Source organism: Dinoponera quadriceps, unplaced genomic scaffold (genome assembly GCF_001313825.1).
Source record: "Dinoponera quadriceps isolate SergipeBrazil2010 unplaced genomic scaffold, ASM131382v1 scaffold4444, whole genome shotgun sequence".
Classification (NCBI taxonomy): Eukaryota; Metazoa; Arthropoda; class Insecta; order Hymenoptera; family Formicidae; genus Dinoponera; species Dinoponera quadriceps.
In genome coordinates this window covers 686532-708361 of record NW_014558991.1, presented here as the reverse complement: position 1 = coordinate 708361, position 21830 = coordinate 686532, and the positions used below count along the sequence as shown (strand labels likewise).

Sequence of the window (21830 nt, the reverse complement as noted above, 5' to 3'; positions counted from 1 at the left end):
GCGAGAATATTATTTATGGAAATTCGAGGCTGCCGGTAGTACGCGAAATCTGCGTGTTGCGAGTGTCGTGTAATGCAAAAGAGAGTTCTTAATCATGTTATTAACCCGTTCCATGTCGGACCAATTTTACGTGGCTTGTCGTCCACACCGCGTAGGTCACCGGCGACCCATGTCGTAATATGAGCTAAACTTTATTTGTCAAATAATATATATATATGTGTGTGTGTGTGTGTGTGTATGTGTGTGTGTGTATCTTATAATAATTACCGAAGTAATTTTATATTCATATTTATATTTTTCATTAACGAGATATGATCCCTTTAATAATCCCACGATGTTAGTATTATTAAGCAGAGAAAAAGGAAGAAAAACATAAGGAGAAAAAACGAAAAATGCAAAATTATAAAATTACAAATATAATTATTAAAATGAATATTAGGCTTCAATAAAACATTTTGTTATAACCTCAACCTTATAGACCTACACTTAGATATTGATATATTAAACAAACTCCGGATGAATATCAATTATCAAGTATGATAATCCGATTTACAGGCTTGAAACTTCTATATAAGTTTTACGTAAATAATAGAGAAAAGATCACACTTGCAGGCTTCTAACAGGTACATTAAGTCCAAATTAACATCAATAAAGAAGAAAGACATCCCATTCGCCAATTTATACAAAATAGGAAATCAGATATTATTCTTCGATTTTCAAGCAATGCCATTGCTAATTCCGCAAATATGGATTGCTATATTTGCTACATCACGATTACGTTTTGTTTTAGTGCCAAACTGTCAAACGACCTGAACATGAAGTTCAACGTGCGCTATCAGTTACCCACGCGGCGTGGGGCGTGTTAAAAAAAAATGTAATCAGAAAGACGTTTATTCAGCTGTTCGCGCAATTTTTCCCTCGAAATCGCAAAGCGACGGTTCAGGGATCGCGAGGTAGGGCGAAAGGAACGCGTTCGGACGGCGGCAATTTACGCGTCACGCGAGAAATGCGAGTGTTCCTGTCGAGAAATACGATCGAAATCGGTACACGGAGGATTCAATTTACTCCCGGAAGGGCCTCCACTTTGTACAATCCCCGTAGACGCGGCGAATGATCGAGGCGGACGGAAAAATCCTTCGGATCCACCCGCTAATTAAGTTACGGGATGCACTTCTGGCCGGCCAAGCACGACGGCCCCCGTCCCTATCCCCGGCCGTCTCCGGCCGAAACCGGAAACGAGCTGCCGCGGATTATTTCCGCACGGCGAAATGTAGGGCGAAGCTCGATAATTAACGCGCGCTCGCCCCGCCCGCCCCCTCCCCTCGAGCGCGAGTACGACGAATCGCCGTCGAAATAAACATCAATCAACGTGGTGTGTTAACCTCCTAGGATAACGATGACGTCACGATCCCGACGGCGTCGTCGACGTCGACGTCGTCGTCGTAGCGGTGACTTGCTGCCGCAAGCGCACGGTAATGACGCGATATCCGGTTTTATGTTCGCGACCTGCGAGAGGGTCAAAGGATATTTGCGGTTTTTAGCCTCGCGGAAAGAAAATTAACGAGCGGCCGGGACAAATATCTGCCTTTGCTTTTGAGAAAATGGCATTTCCCATACGATTTTTACTCATTCGGTTCGCGGTACGTGAACATCGTCGTACACTCGGGTTCGGATGCGGCTCCAATCGTCACGTGCGAGGGTAATCGCCGCGGTAAAATTTCCGGAAAAATTCCGGTCGCTCCCGCCGAACCGGAAAGTCACGAGAGAATTCGGTTAAAAATAGGGGCGCGGACGTAGCAGACGTAGCGAACGAAGGTCCGAGCGATACGAACGGGGATCTCCGCGCCTCCGTACAAACGCCGATGTACCGTTCAACTGCGAGTGATGCGAATCGAACAACGATTACGAGTAATCGCGTTCGATTTTATCGAATAATTTCCTCCGTGAGAAAAGTCACTATCGCTGAGCGCAAGAGACGAACCTTTTCCTTCCCCCCCCCCCCTCTCTCTTTCTCTCTCTTTCTCTTGGTCTCTTGTGATGCAAAAGGACGGATGTAATTTGCGCAAAGCGGTCTCCTAGTTGTTAAAAAGAGCCGATGCAATTATCTCTCCGCGAGAATCGGGCGGATTAAAATGTAAATTAGTCGGAGCGCGCGATCCGCGAATTGCCCGATCCTTCTCTCGTGAAAGGGTGCGCGCTCGGGATCGATCGACCAGCCGTAAAGGCGGACGGCTAATCGTAAGTACCCCGCTAGCTCGTCTCTCTGTAACTGCGAACCGTCCCGAATACGTATTCAACAAGTTCCTCTATTCGCCCGTTACAACAACAACAACGTCGACGGCGTCGGCGGTAGCGCCGGTGGAACGGAGTTACAGCGTTACGTGGATTAGCGGGGGAGATTTATGCCCGGTCAGATTAATACCGAAAGCTGGCCCGGAACGGATAAGCTTTGCACCTTCACGTCACGGCAGATACTTCAAGCGAGATACACATTTGCAGTGCGCTGCACGCGATGCAAAAACTGGATTTCGAAGGTGCAAAAAATACAGCCCGCCGTTTATTTTTTGCGCTCGCCGCGCTAAAAATTTCTAGCGCTCGCGCACGAGCGTGCTAAAAAATGTTCCCCAATTCTGTCTGCTGGCGTTTGTTGCGTATTTTCAATGGTGCATCGGAAGGTTTGTTGCACAGCTATCAATTATAAGGACTACATTAACGTAGCTCCGACTCGTGGAAAGGCGAAAATTTGAAAACTCACGCGCTCCATTATCTTTTGCAACGACAACAACAGCACAACAATAACGTACGCGCATATGCGCGCGCCCGCAACTATAAAATAATATATGAAGTGTAAAACGCAGTATCGGGTATTCACGTGGCGCACGGTGTAGACGCGCACACGTGATTCACGTCATCGAAGAGACGCGTCACCATCGATATCATGTGTCAAACGTACCAACTTCTTCGAGTGTACGTACATTTAAACATATACGTGTCGTGTAATTATTAGTTTTTCATTAATGTAACATTGTTTTTACAAAAACAAGATTAATAAAAGAGAGAGAGAGAGAGAGAGAGAGAGAGAAAGGGGAAGAAAGAAAGAGAGCGTAGAATGCGGCCTGACGCGGCGCGAACTTTCGGCTCTAACGAAGTTCGATTATTGGCTTATCCATTCGGCATCCGCTATCATTTATTAAGCGCGGGCGGGTCCCCGGCAGGGTCGCGAAGCGTACCGGGGAAAGACGATACGGGCGGCTACATCGGCGGAAAGTCAAATACAATTTAATATAAATGCTCCGATCGTTAATCTGCTTAGGCGAACGGTATCGGCTTCCATACCTGGCGCTTCGGCGGTCGCGACCGCGAATATACACGTGCGACTTTATACACGGGCGAACAGATGCGCGAAATAATACATATCGACATTAGAAGATACCGTATACGTCTGCCTTTGGATATATCGAGCCCCGCGGAATCGAGAGATCACGAGTAACCCGCAGTAGCGGGGCAATCGAACTTCGACGCCCCCACGGCGACGCGCCGTCTCGACGTAACGCGGTCTCGCACGCGCGTGTACGCATAATTTCGCATTCTCGAAAATATCTGCGGGCAACGTGCAACCGAATTAATTGCAATAAATATATCGCATTTCGGTGCGGTATTTCATTGTTTTCGAGCTCGTAGCGAATCATGCCTCTGTGCAAACTGAAATTCAGCTCCGATCGACGCCATTTGCGACACGACCCGGCATTTGTTCGTCGGGTTCGCAATTAACGCGCTGAAATATAANTAAAAAAAAAAAAAAAAAAAAAAAAAACAGGATGGGAATATAACGGGATGCGATTCACGGAGACAGAAAATACGAGAAAACCGCCGAGGGAATTACCGCTTTCGTAATTGCGTAAAAACGCTCGCATGTAGAGTACGGCGATTAAATTGAAAACGTCGGTAGAGCTCGATAACGCAACTCGAGCGCGCGCGCGAGTAATGCCGTCGGAAGTGTATTTATTTTCGCGACCAGCGGCACACGTGCAATGCAAATAAAATATAAATCGCACGCGGGTAAGTCACACGTCATAATTCATATTTGATCGATTTCGTTTCTACATTGCTAACGAAATTCACCGTCGTTTCCCGACTACGTTATACCCTCCCTGCCGTGCTATCATCGTTTATACAACCGAGGCGCGCCAGCGTGTTGTAAACAACAATTACCAATTCCGCGGCCTTTCCGCACCCCTCTCCCCCCTCTCGACCCATCGTCCCCTATCCTCCGTCCCGCGCCACGGCATTGACATCCAAACAACATCAAATGCAGTACGCATACCGGATAATTGCATAACCGCCATTACAGCATGGGGTCGTTCCGAAAGTCTCGCCGGCTCGCTGTGATATCGCCAACAATCGAATCATTCACCGTGAAATCGCATCGCAGGCGCGATAGGAAATTTCACCGAGATAAAACGATATTTCTGCAAGACCCGTAATATGTCGGATGATTAGAAAATATAATAGAGCGTCACTCGTGCTGCTCAGCCCGCGATGCACCCGCTCGCGTTTTCCTAGAGTCAATCGATCGATCGGTTAATTACTTTAAGGTAGTTGTAGCACAAAGTGAATTTGTTAAAAATTCGCTGAAACTTGCACCACAGGGTATTTAAAAAATGATGCTCGGTAATGTAAAAGTGAAAAGTATACTGACAGAAAATTATAGTGTTGAATTAAGCAGAAAGTGGACAACTAAACGCATTTTGATTGTCCATTTTCTAGTTAATTCCACTATAATTGCATATGTAAATGTATATGTATATATATGTGTGTGTGTGTGTGTGTGTGTGTGTAATATTGTATATATATGTCTACCTCAATTTTGTTTCAAATTAATATTTATTTACCAGGTAAAATTACGTTATTTATTTATCAAGTAAAATTACGTTTCTATATATTTATTTTACTAATTTTACTAATAAATATACAGAAACGCAATTTTACCTGATAAATATTAAATTTATGAGTAGTCCTTTCAATGCACCATTGAAATTACGACATTCTGCGATACAATTATCTTATTGAATATAAGGAAGTCTGTGAGGCTTTCTATAATAAGCAATAAGACTTAAGCAGTAAAGAAATTGACCAACTACAGTCTACTATTCTTCTAATAAAGGACTGTGATTGGTCAATTTCCTTCCTGCTTAAGTCTTATCGTTTATTACGAAAAGCCTTTAAACTTATGAAAAACAAGACACGTTAATTCTCGATCTTTCTTTTTCTTTTGAAGGTAAGAGAAAAGAAGGCCAGAAGAATAACAAAATTCAGGCGTTTAGGGCGCGGTAATCGCGCGTGAAAATTCTCTCATCCTCCTCTTTTCGAGCTTATCGGTCTATCACGAAGCGTGTCGGAGTTGAAAACGTAATCTCGTATTCTCATCTTCTCCGCTATCGCGCGAGTCCTGTAATTTTACGAAGTGGCAGGTGGGAAAGGGACCTACCTGATGATCCGCGACGCGCAACTTATTTCACCGTACTGCCGGCTTATCACAAGCACGTCTTCGGCGTGAACGACACGTAACGGCGAGACGCGTGGTTTACCGCGGTGACGATACGGCCGATTTTCGCGACGATGATTTTCGGCTTTTCGGCTTTCTCTACCCCCTTGGTTAACGTTAATGCTTCGGCGACCCTCACCGCTGTCGTGGCAAATGATTAAACTACCCGATCATTAACAGAGGGAGAAGATTGGAGTGCAGAGAGAGAGAGAGAGAGAGAGGGAGAACCGCGTGTGCTGTCAGGTTTATGATGTTTTCATCGTTTTAGTCCATGACTTGGACTGGCGTGCATTATCGGCGTGAGAGATATCTGCCGGAAATCACATTAGCGGCCATTTATTTCTAACGAATACCCAATTACGTCGGTCGATAATGTACAACCACACTCGCCAGTTGACGTAATTTCAGTTTAAGCTCCGCCGCCGTCGCCACCGCTGTAGCCGCCGCGAGAGAAAAGGGCGGATCGAGGAAATCTTTAATCCTCGCGTCGGCTTTCCAATTAGTCTTTCCCCTCTCGCTTGTCTCTTTCTGCCTGACGTTCTTTCGATATCGGAGCCGAGAGAAAGCTTGGAAAAGGGAAGATACCAAGACTACAATGACGATGCAGTTGTTGGCCGAAAATAGAAGATTGCCAAATTCGTATAGACGTGTGCAAATTAAACTTGAAGATTGCCAAATTCGTATAGACGTGTGCAAATTAAACTTGACTTGCAAATTAAACTTGACTGTAAAAAAACATAAAAAATTACATTTTCTATTCAAATATTTATCTTTATTTAATCCTTTTTACAAATATTTTAGTACTTTACATGCATCCTCTTGCAATAATCTGATATGAAGCAAACGTTATTAATTTAATTCTTGAAAAGCGAGGAAGTAAGTTTTACAATCGATAAATGATTTGAAAAGCACTCAATTTACGTAAACAAAAGTTGAAAACGTTACAATAAAGACAGCAAATACTTAAAGAACAGAATAACAGCATACTAATATTGCCAATTGGTGCTGCCAATAGGAATAATTCGCGAAAAAAATTCTGTAAGTTCTGCATAAATAAAATTTTCAATAAGAAGGAACCTATAAATCCTAAATATAAGAAAGTTTTACAAAAAAATATATTCTAATTGAAGATATAGTGCAATCTTACACGGATAAATAAAAGCTATATTAGTCATAGTCCCAATAATTCGCACACGTCTGTAATTTTCAGTCAAGTCCCGTACGCGACTCCCCGTACTTTTTCATTTCGCTCGCCCTAATAGATTGCGTTTAACCCCGTGGTAAAAAAACAATGAGCCTCTTTTCGCGACCGGGCGCTAAGGAGCAGGGACGATTCGTGTTAACGATCCTTTCGGAAATTGCCGACATCGCCACCGAAGGAAAATTAAACGGTGGGTCGACCCGCTCGTTTTTTCGGAGCAAGAACAAACATAGCGCGTAATAGAGCCAACCCGTTTTCGGACGAGCGTCTCGCCGAAGGGAAGAGACCAACCCGCGACTGGCGCTGTGCAACAAGGTCTCATGAATTGCTGGCTGAGCAGCGAAAAGTTACTACTAGGCTTCGTAAACGAGAAAATGTTCGCGCGCGGAATTGCCTAAGAGAATCGTGCACCGTGGAGCGAATTAAATAGAGAGATAAAGAAGGCGGACGGCGTACCTAAATAATGTCACAATTCTTGTACAATCGGCCGGAACTTTTGCATGCAAAATAGCAGGAGGCACAAAAGAAGAAACTAAGGGTTAATCGGGCTGTCACTTTTACTGATTTCTGAAATTCGAAAATAATGAAAAGAATCGAGGTTTGGTTAAGAGAAAGAAAAATGTCAGAATTCATTGGCTGTTGATTTTATAACACTTTCTCTCGTTATATTCAGTATAGAAATTTGTAGAAATCCCTTATCGAAAGATACACGTTAATTTATCGATCTGATGTATATTTTTAACTATGTGGAACACGCTTCGAAAACTTTGTGAGACGCCGGGCGTGGAAATTTTCAGTCGCTTTCAGCCGTGAACTCGCTGGAAGAATCCTCGCTACCAGGATACTGAAGGATATATACGCGTTAGGTTCACTCGAAAAGGTCTGTAATTCTCGAGTTCTCCATAGCTTTTCGGAATGTTCGCCCGCGGTCGGGGGAGCGCGTCGCAAATCAGCGGTAGCTCGGTAAGAAGAATGCGAATTAAATTTACGTGAAGGAGCACGCAATTCTCATAATTTTCTATTTTTCGCGAATTAAGAGGATTTTTTCGTGCGACAGAAATATGCGTTCTTACACCCGTTTGCCGCGATTAGTGGCCACTCAGCATTTGTGGATTATAAAAATTCCCTTTTTTTCGTTATATAAAGCGGCGTTTTCTGCAAGATATTATCAGACGAAAAATTAACTTACTATTATCTTATCTTCTTATTTCTTCAACAATCGTTAAGATCTTAAGAAACGTAGGCACGTTGAAAGATGGTCTGACCTAAACTACCTCATATTTATTTAAAGATATATTACTCATAAATCAAAGTAATGGAAAAAATTATAAAAAAATTACAAATTAATTTACATTGCATTTAAAAACGGCACGAAACGTTTGACAGTTATTCAGAGCCTGGATCAAAAGGTATTCCACTTTAAAGGAGGTTATAAAGTGAAATGATTTTGATAAGAATTCGATAAAATTTGCACTGCATATACATTGAAATATTATTTAACTCACATTGCTCGTCTAATAAGAAAGTATTGACCATTCGGGAGCTGAAATATTTGTAACTAAAATTGACTCTTTTTATATATGTTCCTTGAGATTAGTGTGCTATTTTTAATTTCTATTTTTAATATCTCCTAAACTAAAGATAAGATTTTAATGAAAAATTATTATGGCATTAAAGACTAATACGTAGACATGCTACAAATTTTGGAATTAATGCGCTATTGCAAGTACGGCATTAATGTGCAATATATTCTTAATTTCGTTATTATAATACAAATATTTTTAAACGTGTATCAAGAAAACTATAAATATTAATAATGATCTTTCGACACCTTTAATGGTAACAGGAAAAGAGAATCACGATGCCGATGAGAAGATTTCGAGTATGTATTAGTAAAGAACGAGCCTAGGCTGACTTAATTTAATCCCCAACTACTCGATTTCTTTCATGGCCGTTCGGGGCGCGTGGCTTTAAAAAGAATTCATGGCGGTGCTCTAAGTGATAGAAAAATTAGTTCCACCGAGTGGAGAATGAGAGAGAGAGAGAGAGAGAGAAAGCGTGACCGTTTGAGATTTTATTGTTTCCCGCGAAATCCGTTCGCAATAAAGGCTGTTACAAATCGACGATAGGATTTGGAACGCGAAGAGGAGATAGAAATACGAGTACAGTCGAGGCGTAAGCAATTCGTAACTATTTAACTTTCACAGTTTGTCGAAACACAAGAAGCGACCGACAGAAGTTCACTCGAAAGTTGGGGAACGAGGCGAGCTCTCTCTTAAAGCGACGCCTGAGGTACTTATTTTTCTTAATTTCGCGGTATAGTCGCCATTAAGGGGGACTTCATTTATTACGCGCGGAGCCCTCGAAGAGCAGGAGCGCGGCTTTCAATCGGTCTCGTGCGAAACAATCGGAACTCGATTTCACAAGAAGAGAGAGTGGAAAAAAACAGGGAAAAAGGCAGAAATTTCACTCGTTCCTAACTTGTTGAAAAACAGCGACAGAGAGAACGGGAATCACGAATCGCTCGAATCCTCACAAAACATTTCCTCGAGAGGATTCGGAGAGAGAGAGAGACTCTTTTTTACACGTACTTAACGCGCCCGAAATCACCCTAAAATCCGATAAAGATTTCGAGTAGTCCGGATGCAAAAAGAACGCAACGTGGCAGGAGAAGAAAGCGGGAAGGGGGGGGGGGGGGGGACGGACTCGAGAGAAAGTATCAATTAAATCTCACCGCGCTATCGACCCATAACTATTTAATCCCGGCCGCGCTTTATCAAACTTCATCAAGAAACCCGGCGGTCGGTCGACGGCAGAATTTTAAGCAGTGGAAAAAGGCGGTCACGGTCGGACCGGAGCGACCCGTAACTACTTAATCTCCGCGCGCGCGTTCGACAGCTTACGTCTCTCGCGCCTGTGGGAAACGCGCGTTCAATCTCGCGCGAGATTCCCGTCAGTGGCAATCGCTATTCGTCGTGTTACCGGCCGACGCGTTAATCGCTTAATGTTGCTGTGAAGCCTCCTCGGCCGCCGGCGGGCCGTGTTCGATCCATCGGGTCTCCTGAAATCACCCCCGTGAAATCGAGCCGAGAAGTCGGGCTCTCGAGGCGAGACGCGACGAGCACGGCCGTCAACGCGCGGTTCGGCCTTTTTAATAAATAAAGCCCTTCGTAGGGGCGCGGACGCGGCCCCTCGGGGCTGGTAGAGGACAACTGAGAAAAATTCAATTTGTCACCCCGCCGCGCCGACCCGCGAAATCGAATTTTTCCCGTACGGAGGAGAGAGCTCAAAGCGAGACGGCGAGAGAGGGAGGACGCGCGAGCGGAATCGGAATGACGGAGTGGCGTCCGTCTCTCGATGACGATTGCCATCTGGAAGGCTGACACACGCGGTTTGTCTTCTCTTCCTATTGGTATAAACATTAGTTAAGCCTAATGAAGCTTCGAGCGGGTTCTCCCTCGCTTCCGATTGTCTCATGGGAAGCCAGCGAACAGGAGTTCGAAGCTGAACTCCGGCTTCAGTCTAACTGATATTTACGGAAACGATTCCGTCTTCGCTCCCGTTTTCCGTTTTCCGCTCGGCAGCTCGTCGTGCAGCGAGCTTTGACGCGTGATTGCCGGCGATCGCTCGAGCGTGGAAATGATCAGAGGCCGAGTGGGAACTTCATTTCCGCGGTGTAATCTCGAGCCGCGGATGATTCGATCCGCCGCGGTCCGTGAGGGGGAGGATCCTGATTTCGAGACGCGAGAGGACGGCGGAACTGGTTCCCCCGGCTGCCGGGAACTTTTCAATTTGTCCGATATCCGTGTGCCGTTGATTAATCGGCGCGATCGAATCACACTCGCTCGCTCGGTCTCCCTCGGAGGTCCGGGACGGTAATGCGCGACCGGCGGGAGAAAGCAGGATAATCGCGGCGGCAAATACCAAGCTGGAGGGACGGTCGCGCGACCGTGTTTGTTTTGCAGCCGTCCTAAGCCGCAAATAACGAGAAAGGTCGGCCGAGAATAAGGACGACCGGGGGATGCTGTTATATCCTTTCGCGATATCGCTGCCTCCGCTACTCTCTCTCTCTCTCTCTTCCCCATTTTCCTCATTTCCACCATCTCCCCCTGCCTCTTCTCTCCTTTCCGCCGCCGAGATACAGGCCGTGGAATCGTGTCGGTTCGCTTTTATCGCCGAAAGAACGGGCGGCGAGGGAGCCGGTCTGGATGCGTTCGACGGGGCAGAAAAAAGAGAAGTAGAAAGAGGGAAGGGAGATGGAGCTAGAGAACGGTATAGAAAGAGAGAGAGAGAGAGAGAGAGAGATCCCCGAACGAGCATGGCAATTCGCCATCGGCGGCCGAGCTGAAGATACGAAATTGCAATCCGAGGCCACTGCACACGTTCGTTTGCCCGGGAGCAACAAGTTATACACCATAACCAGGCGCACAAAGAGAACGGCAACGAACGGTGGACGATACACTCAGGCCGGTGGACCGTCTTTTTCGCCCGCGTACAAAGGCCCGGGTTTCGCCGGCTGTTCGGTTAACGCCGAGCGCGGTTTAATCGATCCCCCTTCCGTCCGCCTGTGGATCGCGCGCGTTCTCTACGCGCGGCAGTAATAATTTCGAGGAAACTGCGGACGGAAATTGCGATATCCTTCGGCCGCGTTAATCTGCGCCTCGTGCGCCGTTTCGCCCCTGCCTTCCGATCAGCAGTATGCGCGAATCCACGTCTGGGCGCGTTTAAGTAGGATAGGTTGGTCCTGATCGACAGATGGACAGATAGACAGATATATTGATAGATGAATAGATATACAGATAGATGGGTACATAGATAGATAGATAGACAGATAGATTGGTAGGTAGGTAGATCAAGCAAACCTGGCTCGGCCGGCGATCGCCTCTCGATCCCTTTGTAGATTACAGTTCAATCTACGATATGGACAGCGAGGAGAAAATTGACTTAACCGTCGTCGGCCCTGAGCGACGACGCCGGTGCAAGCGACCCTCTCGGTCAATCACAGTTTGCGCTAATCGACATCGGCGAACCAGCTCGTAGGAAATTTGGCCGCGGGTGTCCGTCCTGCACCGTCCGTATCCACTGGACGTATCATCTACCCGACGCAACGAAGTAAGACGAAACTCCGCGACGCCGCGTAAGCTGCCATTTCGGTCGGTGAAATATCGCGGAATCGCCACCTGTCTTTCTCCCTCGTCTTTCTTCTTCAATTGTTCGCGGGAACTACTTCCGGCGATCGTGAGCGTAGATCGCGGCGCCGAATGACGGGAGATAGCGCGACGAAGAAGAGCCGAAGTTGGCCGCCTCGACCGGTCCCTGCGCGATCGCGATCAATGACTCGCGTCCCGCACGCACGCACGCATTCATCCACGCACGCAGTCACGCACGCACGTCGGTGCCGAGGGAAGATCGGCACGAACGCGCCTCGCGAGATGAAGATCCATCGATGGATCTCCCCGTCGCCGGGGGAAGGAGTGAGGCGCGAAAGAAGCCGCGGAAGATCTATCGATGGGGTGGCGCACACTCAGTCCCTTCGCGAGATGTAAGACGGGAAGAGATCGCGCGAACGAGGAACGCGCCGACACGTCCGCGATTCCCGTTTCGTACGCGTTACCGATGTACCACCGGCGCGGCGGAGAGAGGGCGACCCGGTGGTCCGGAGTACCGTGCCAGTACTGGTACTGTAGAGTTTGTTATCGAGTAGCGGCGCCGTCAGAGAGAGAGAGAGAGAGAGATAGATAGAGACCGAGAGAGAACGAGAGAGCGAGAGTCTCGGGGTGGTGGCAGCTCTGCTTGGCTGACAAGTAGATAGGTACCGTATCACGCAGGCGCCGATTCTCTCTCCACCCCCCTTCGCCACCCCGCTCGTTCATCCCTCTTCCGCCGATCCACCCTGCCCTTCTTCCCTCCCCCCCTCCCATTCGGAGGCCCCTACTTACACTCTCGCACGTCGCTCGAACCCTCCTCCGGTCCTCCAACCCTCGCATCCCCACGACCGGTTTTCCCTGTACCTCTTCGCCTCTCGATACCCTCCGGCGAGCGCGGTCCTTCGACTTTTCCTCGCTTTTCCATCTTCTTCTGATCGCGCGAGCGTCCTCGGAGATTCGATTTGCCACCCTCTCGCGCGCACGAGAAATCACTGATCTTCGGCGGCGGCGATGACGACGACAACAACAACGGCGGAGACGACTATGCGACTCGATTTTCGAACTGTTTCTTTCTGATAGCGTTACCGTAGTGCATCGTCGCGCTTTAAATAATGATCGCGCTCTCTCGAGACAGGTGCGTCCCGTACCGAAAGCAGCTTACGGGAACAGTCGTGAGTGCACGCGATTAACCTTTGACGCGATTTCCTTGCTTCGACGTCGCTCCTTTTCTTTCCTTGGCTTTATCGAACGACGAAGGAAGATTCGTACGCGACGTTCTTTTCTTTTTTCTTCTTCCTTTTTTTCTTCAGAGAGACGTGAGGCGAACTAGCTTTAATACACATGTAGGGGAAACGACCAAGAAACAGAAGTAAAATTCTACATAATTAAATTTGAAGATTTTTTATGCAAGAAGGATCCAATCTACGAAATTGTGATTTTTGAGATTTTATTATCACCGTCCTTTACGTCTTTCTACATAAAACAAAAAGATCTAAATATTACGGGCGAATGATATTAATATTAATGAAAAAAAAAAAGAAAAATTTTTATTGCTAGCTGTTTTTGACGAGTCGTTTTTACTCATTTTTTAAGAGTTAACCCTTATCGGTTGTAAGTCACCTCTCACGTAACAACAATACTTCGTCGCTGCGGTCTTACGTCACGTAGGAGGTGACATTTTCGCATATTTACCGAAACCAGCTACAACCTAGTGAGAATCACGCATAAAAAGCTAGCGTCCGATAAGGGTTAAGCTTATCAATGAATATTTTTAAACGGAAGAAAATAGCCTATGCTTGACTTCCTGTACGATCGTGAAGATCCTCAGTACTATTTATACTTTTTAAATCATATATCAAATTTTCATCTTCATTTTTCTCAGAACGTACTCCATGTGGCTTGGATCTTTCTTGCATAATGGCCATTTGATATTCGAGAAAGGATAACCATTATTATGGAAAACATTGAGTTTGAAGTATAAGCTCCGTATGTTGTTCAAAGGAAAATATATTTATCATCGACATTATTATAACGAAATTAGTGACATAATCATATACAATAATAATATATTCTATAATAATAATAATTATTATTATATATATATATATATGTGTGTGTGTGTGTGTGTGTATAATAACATAAATATATATAACATACATTATGAAATTAATAACATAACCGTTATTATAGAATTAATAGCAATTTATAAACAGCACTTTCGAGTCGTATCAACCGAATGAAATGTCCTTGATCGTTATATCTGCGAGTTTTTCGCAACCTTAGTCTCGCTTCGGGAATTAAAAGCGCGTCGTCTCGCACGAGCGCAATCACGCCGTGCTCTCATCAGCCATAAATTCCGAGCTAATATTATTTTTATGTTGATTCAGACTGCGACGCTGCGAACGCTATTACGACGTATCTGGCCGATGAGTGTCGCGCCCTCCGTAGCGTCGTTCGTCCGCCAGCTCGCCGTAAATTACAGCGTTCTTATCTGCTTCTGACCGATACTAAAGGATTCCCTTAACGCACGTTAGGACGAAGATTTCGCGCGCAGGGCGCGAGACGCCGGCTTTTTTTCATACGGGAAGACAATAGCCGGGTAAAGTATATAATAAAACTACGACGTTAACTTCCCTCGCAACTTTTCGCGCCTGTCCTCTCTCTTTAACGGGCGAGAAACGGCGGCGCCTATCAGCGACACGATAACAAGCGACACGCCGGCGCTGAAATATATAGAATCGAGCAATCGGGAATTTATACAGAATTAATTTGCGCACTAAAAGCGCGCTAACACACCCACGCGTACACGTACATGATGCATGTAAATTTTTCGCGCGAGAATTTTACGTTAAAATCATTAACGTCCACAACGTTGAAAGCGCTTTTTTTTAGATATACACAGCGACGAATAAGCGAATTCGGGTAAAAATATGTTCCGAAAGTTGCGAAGCGTACGTGCACTGCACTCGCTCGCTCACCCGCTGTCGCGTAGCCCACACGTGCGTACACTGAATGCATTCGAACCGACCACCTCCCCAAAAACAACCTTTGGCGTATTCATTGTCCCAAAAACCAACAGAGGCTATTTTGCTTTCACTTCCGGCCAGAAGGACCCTTTGATGCCGCGGCTTCTTAGAATCCTTCATTTTACTCCTTTCAGCAGCATTTCATTCCACGGGGCATCGTGGATGATTCCTTTGCCTTCAGGCGCACCCGAAGACAGAAGGCGGGTAGAAAACGACCGGCGGTGTACCTACGCGTAGGGCTTCGCAATTTTCCCTCGACGTTTCAGGAATCATCGCGGGGGTTCTCGCTCGTTCTCCTCGAGCAACTCGATTCGTCGGAGCGCCGTTACTCTTACACCGCGATTCGTTTCCTCGGCTTTTCGTCGAGAAAGAAAAAGAGAGAATAATTTCATTGAATTCGGCCGCCGATTCGTTACTCCGATACCGGTGCGACGCACGGCGCCGCGGCGAGCCGCGACGTATTATCGATATCCACTACCCCGGCCGGCTCGAAATTCCCTCTTGTTTGAAGCGCGACCGGGCATTGGCCCGTGGAGATTCGTCCGTCGGGACGCGCGTCGCGACCGCTCGTCGGCACCCTCGTCGGCCGCGCCGCTGCTCCGAGGGGCGATCGGTCGACCGGGTATCGATAGAGCCGGAGGGGGAGCCGATAGAGGTGGTAAGAGCGAGGAAATTCTGCCTCTTAGCGTTCGCACCCCTTCTTTCCGCGCCGTTGAACCGGCCGCTTCGTTCGCTAGTCCGTCCACCGAACGAACGAAGGCGCGAAAGAATGAGCGAAGGTACGAACGGCCACACTTTTTCCCCAGCATCGTCGTCGTCGTCGTCTCACCCGCTTTTTCCAACGTGACCGTCGGAGGAGTCGACGTATTGCGGCGAGCTTTTAGAAAATTGACGTCCCGACTCGTTACAATCGCCGTTTTACACATTCCCGCCTGCGACTGCTGTTTTCTCGTCGACGACGAAGAAGACGATGCGCGCGCGAGGCGACGGTGAATGCTTTTTCACCGGCCCGATTCAGCGACACGGCAGGATGAACGCGAACCTGCTAATTTCCCGGGGCGGGATTCGCCGACGAGATCCGCTTGAGAAGCGCAAGAAACGCGCGTGAAAAACGGAGCGGGTGTGTAGTAGCGTAAGTGTTTCGCCGAGAGAGCGAGATTCCTCGTGTCGACGCGCTCCCCTGGGTATTAAGAGTGTTCTATCAATTCAACGTGTATACACCCCCCCCCCCCCTTCCCCCTCCTCCTTCTTCCGCCCGATAATTTCCGTTTTACGACGCGCGGCACCGCGTCGCGCCGTCGGACGGTCTCCGCGAGATTTGCATCGGACTGCAGCGACATATCGCGATCGCGTCTCCTCGCAATTTTTCTCCCGTAAAAATTCCAACGTGCGTGATCATCGGAGTCTCGATATTAATCTTGGCCTAAAGTCCTCGCGCGCGTCGCGCGCGATCGATAACGAGCGGGCAAGTTTGGAGGCGGAATTTTGTTCGTGAGAAAACACACACACACACACACATATCTGGTTTACGGAGCCGCGCATGCATTTGCACACGTGCTCGTAAATGCAAATTCTCAAATCTTTTCTCGCGAAATTACAACTGGAATCTCTCCTCTCTCCGTTTCGCTTTCCATCGCGAATGACGAATTGTCTAAAGCTGGCTTACGAATGTAAATATCGGCGAAACAAAATCTATAGAGAATCAATCGAGGATTAAGGGTGGGTTATTCATTTCTGAAAGCTATCGACAATTTTGCCGGGTAGCCGATATTGAGTCCGTCGAGTGTAATGATTATTTTACGGTGCAGATTTATGTTACAACGTATACCAACCTCCGAATCCAACGCGTGTCCGATCCTATTCAAATATTGAAATTCGTTTCGAGCCAAAACGTGCAATCGGTAAAAATATTGAAATTCTAGAAATAGAATTAAATTAAACGGCACGCTCGGCGGTATACAACGTTATCAGACCATTTCTCGCGCCTCTCCCGGTCGCGACACCCGCGCGAGATTAACCAAAAACTGCAGAAAGCCGAATTAGTTACCAAATAACCCATAGTAAGACATTTCTCTTACATGCACGCGAACTGTTGCAATCAGATGTGTGAACAGTAGCAGCACCAGTAGCAACAATAACAATAATAACATGCGTGCAAGTTGCTCGCTCGCTCGCTTGCGCGTACGCGCGCGCGAGATACGATTAAAATTCATTAGTTTCGTGATTCTGAAAAATCGCCCCGTTCGAGAATTGCCGGATGAAAAATTATGTTGATCGTTGCAAATGCATGTGCGGACCTTCGGCTCGACACAAATTACGGATTGTTGCATGAATATTCAACGTATAGGAAGCGCATTCGCATGCAACAGACGGTGCATCTGATCGCGCTCTTGCTGCCCCTTCCCGCCGGTAATGTTCTAAAAATACTTCGTAGCTGCAAAGACTCTCGACGTTTCGTTCATCGTCGGAAGATAAATCGATCCAGCATTGTTCGCGCCGTTAGCTTCGCGCTCGATCTTCCACGTGCTCGATCTTCCAGGATGTCGGTTCTTCGCATATCGCGTCGTCGTAACCGCGATGTCCGATGCCAAAATGGAGTAATGTAATTAAGTAACGAGCTTTCGCAAGATCGCACTTTGGGCGATTTATAATTCGCGTGCGGAATTCGGGTCGGGGTTTTTGGCGATGACGGCGCGGCCGGGTAGTCTAAGGAGAATTTTGTGACTCTGAAGTGAGAGGGAGAGAGAGAGAGACGTAAGGAAAAATGGTTATAATCATGCAAAAAGGATTCAACCCACATGGAATATGTTTCGAGAAAAATGGAGATGAAACTTTGATACGATTTAAAAAAATATAAATTGCACTGAGATTCTTCAAAATATACCTTTTTATGCAAAGGATGCGTTCCTGTAAATAAATAAATAAATAAAATAAATAAAATAAAATTCACAAACGTCCAAAAAAACAAGCATGGTCCATTTATTGCTCTTTAAGAATATTCATTAGGAAGCTTAACCCTTAGAAATATATAAAAAAGACGCAACTAGTAAAAAATGGCCTAACTGGAAAATAAAAACTATTTTTTAATTAATTTTACACTCATAAGGCTTGGGATCTTTTTGTTTTACGTAGAAAGACATATAGACTATCCATTGGTGACAAAATTTCAGAAATCATAATTTCGTGGGGTTGAATCCTTCTTACATAACTATAGCCGAATAATCTCGCACATTTTATTCATAATTACGAAAATCAAAAGAGAATCACGTACGCGTTTGAGCAACGCTGCGATGAAAAAGTACATATTTTTCGGCTCGCGAGTAGCGCGAGCACCTTGTCCGAGACTTCAGGCTGTTATTATTTGGCGATAGAATCACGGAATTGCGAAACTTCTCTTTCCGTAATGTGCACGCTCGATTGACAGAGCCGCCGATGGAACGCGCGACTTCGTTCCGTAAGAGAAGTTTTCGAGAGTCTTTAAGTGAGGACACGTGTTGCCGGAACGTCAGGTCCCCCCCTCTCTCTCTCTCTCTCTCTCTCTCTCGTGGCGGACTGAGCTGAGCTTATAAAAAGTGAGAACACGCTTCTCCCTTATACCCGGCCGCTTTCAAAGGCCACGCCGTGTAAGACCGGGAGAAATCGGATTGCGCCATTCAACTCTTGCGCGGCGTTTTATAAATCATTTTACGAACAAGTCTGCGAAAATGACGACCTATCCGATCCCTTTTTCCGCCCGCGCTGTCCGCCGAAACAGCGGGCTTGCGCGAAATATCGCACGACAAAAACCGGAAGCGACGGATCATCCCCGTCGCGGTGAGAAATGGACCATAATAAGGGGTAACGGCAGTGAAGCAAGAAGGAGACGACAATCGCGGACAACGTAACGACGCAAAATGTAATAATTCCGAGTTTCAGCTCCCCGAGTCGCGGCGTCGTCTCGCACACATGATTTCTTCTGTCTGTCCTCTTCCTCTCTCCTCGCGACTAAAGTAAAAATACAAAAACAGGAGACGTATCTGACTTCGGACATTCTTATTGTTTTGGTCTTCAAGTGTAAGTATTTAAATGTTTAACATAAGATATACATGTACGGGATGCCCGGAAAGTTTCAGCCGAGCGGCCGTGTGTAGGCAGAACGGATTAAACTGAACAGAGAAATCCTCTACCATTTTGCAAACAACTGTGCAAAATATTGAGTTATTAATTATTGAGAATGGCCACGAATGTGACAGCTGTTGTACTTAGCGTCAGGTATCGGTATATTGAACTTTGAACCTCGAATCTTGAACCTGTCGTAGGTACAATAACTGTCATATATTTCATCATATAACAGATCCAGGGCACTCTGAACAAACAAACAGATCCCAATTCAATATATGTATATTATTCTATGGTGAAGGCTTAAATATTCAGACTCGAAGACTAAAAGGCAATAAGAATGTCCAGAGTTAGGTACACGTTCAGACCTTGGTACTTTTATTTGACACGCGACGAAGGAATTCTCTCGCAGAGCGCGTGTGTGCGTACTGGCAAACGTGGGCCGAGCACTTTGGGCGGTAATACCGATAATATGCGCCCGCGGCAGAAAGCCGACGGGTTAATCACGAGCGATTCAATGACTCGCCGGAAAATTAGAGCGCACGTGAGCGCGGCCGACCTACGTTGCACGCGTACGTACGTGCGCGCGTGTCGTTACGTAGGCTCCCCGTTAGCAAAGCGCGGCGAGATGCATTGTAAATGCAAATAAGAACGGCAAAACTGCACCGGTTCCGGTAACCGAGCATTTGCATTTTCCCGCCGCGAACATACGCACACATACATACATGCAGGATGAAATTTTTGCGACCGATGTCGGATCGGCAAGAAGCAATGATGCGAGTGCTTACACACCGAAGTGTCACGTCGACGCATCCATTTGAAACTTGTTTACATTGCGACGTCGTTCCTCCCTTCAATTAAGTTTAACAGCCGCAATGAGCCGTTTTGAAGTGTATCGCTGATATTCTAATGCGTCGTTGAGAAAATGAGTGAAAGAAGAAGAAAGATAAAGATAGATACGTAGACAAATAAGTGCGTTTATTTTAGTTTCAGGGCTCCGCCATTTAAGAGTTGAAAGAGCGTAATTGCATTGTAAGAATGAAGTTAATATTAACATGAAAAATATACATGTATATATATATATATATATATATATATATATATATATGCATGTATGTACATATTCGCACACACATACACCGAGACGGAGAATAGAAATATATGAATTGAAAAGTAAAAGATAAATGTAAATTCAGATGTTTATAAAATGAAAAGGAAACGAAAATAACAGAAATATTTAGGTGCAAAAAGGACACAAAGATGATATCTCGCGCTGTTCTATAAAGCAATGGTTAAATCATACTTTTCTAATCAATTCAATTGTCATTATATTGTATTGACGCAAATGAGGGAGTAAAGTAAAATATTTATCCTGCGATTAAAAAAGGATCCCTTGATCTTACAGAAATTTAATGCAAGTATGGTTGCCGGAATTTAGAATAATACATACAAAGTGTAAAGAAATAAGCATAAAGTAAGTGAGTAAGTATAAAGAAATTTCAAATTTTATATATGCATAATATATGCATCTATCTAAAGAGAGGGAGAGAGAGGGGAGGGGAGGGAATGGAGAGAGGGAGAGAGGCGCAGAAGCGAATTCGTTAAAATAGTCCACCTTGATGCAACGACGGATCCGTACTTGCACGAGCTGCGCAACGAAGTCGACGAAATTGACATTTATTTTCACGCTTCGCAAAGTCGTGCACTCTCTCTCTCTCTCTCTCTCTCTTTCTCTTAATTACTCCGACAAATCGTATCCTCTTCCTTACGCTCGCTCTCTGCGAACGCGCTGCATTATGAATGCGAGCTGCATCGCGCTCGCGAGCAACAGCTGCGTGCGTTAACATGTGCCGGCGGCAACGCTAGTGTAAGCCCTCTGGTTCCTTTTCTTCTTACGTTCGTCGCATGCATCCGCAGAATTTAGGCCATTGACGCGAGATTCTATGCGCGGGTCGCGCTTTATCCCCGGCAAGAGAGATTTTGCGAAAGTCTGTAATGCGATCTGATCCGCGTCCGCGTGGGCGTATCGCCGCGATGGAGCGAGAATTTCGAATGATAATAAATCGACGAGACTCTCTCCGCGCTACTTCGCGGAGCAATGATAAAAGAGGGATATCGAAAGAACGGGGAGGGAGGGAGAGACAGATGGAAAGAGGGGTAAAAGCATGCGTAAACGCGCCGAGAGGGAGAAAAAGGAAGGGTGAGATTTTAATCCGCGTTAATTTCGACGCGTAATTGTTTTAGCGGGAAGTAACATTTTTAGAGCTTCCTCTTTTATTGAACTATAAAAGGCACCGTAATGAAGAAACTGCATTTTGCATTAAGCACTTTCACGAGGTACCCGTGTGTTTTTTTTTTTTTAACGCCGCTTATTACCGGATGGCCCAAGCGGCTCCGAGCCCACTTTGGGCGATCTATAATTCGTGAGGGATTTCAGGGACAGGGTTCTCAATTTGTAGTTCCGTGCGGCACAAGTGATACACGCAGAAAGCGGGCAAAATTTGCAGACGCATCGATTACGATAATCGTGCGCGCAAAACGTCCGCAAAAGTGTGGTTCCGATTCTTCAAGCGTTCCAAATGGTCTTTACGTAAAAAAAGCACAGAAAACGGACGACGAAGACGCGCGAATAGCGAAATGAATGATGCACGAAATAGCACCTTAAGCGGAAACGTACACGCTGTAACAGTCAGAGTGCGGAGAGGGAGAGATGGATCAACCGTTAGGATCGATTTGGTCCCGCGTTGTCGACGCAGCGCATCCGCTCCCGAGGGTGCGTCTTTTTAGGGTAAGAAGCCGCGACTTCCAGAATG

General features: G+C 46.1%; 2 protein-coding genes across 2 annotated transcripts in view; one reads left to right on the top strand and one right to left on the bottom strand.

Annotated features, from left to right (window-relative positions):
* The window catches only part of LOC106750036 (5-hydroxytryptamine receptor 2A-like), a 137032-nt gene extending 124630 nt beyond the window's left edge, over positions 1-12402 (bottom strand). Inside the window, exon 1 of the mRNA XM_014630071.1 lies at positions 11609-12402. The gene's annotated coding sequence lies outside the window, so the exon portion shown is untranslated. The remainder of the gene's footprint in view (positions 1-11608) is intronic.
* Positions 1-21830, top strand: part of LOC106750038 (aquaporin AQPAn.G-like) — a 122286-nt gene that overhangs the window by 47599 nt on the left and 52857 nt on the right. The window lies entirely within an intron of this gene.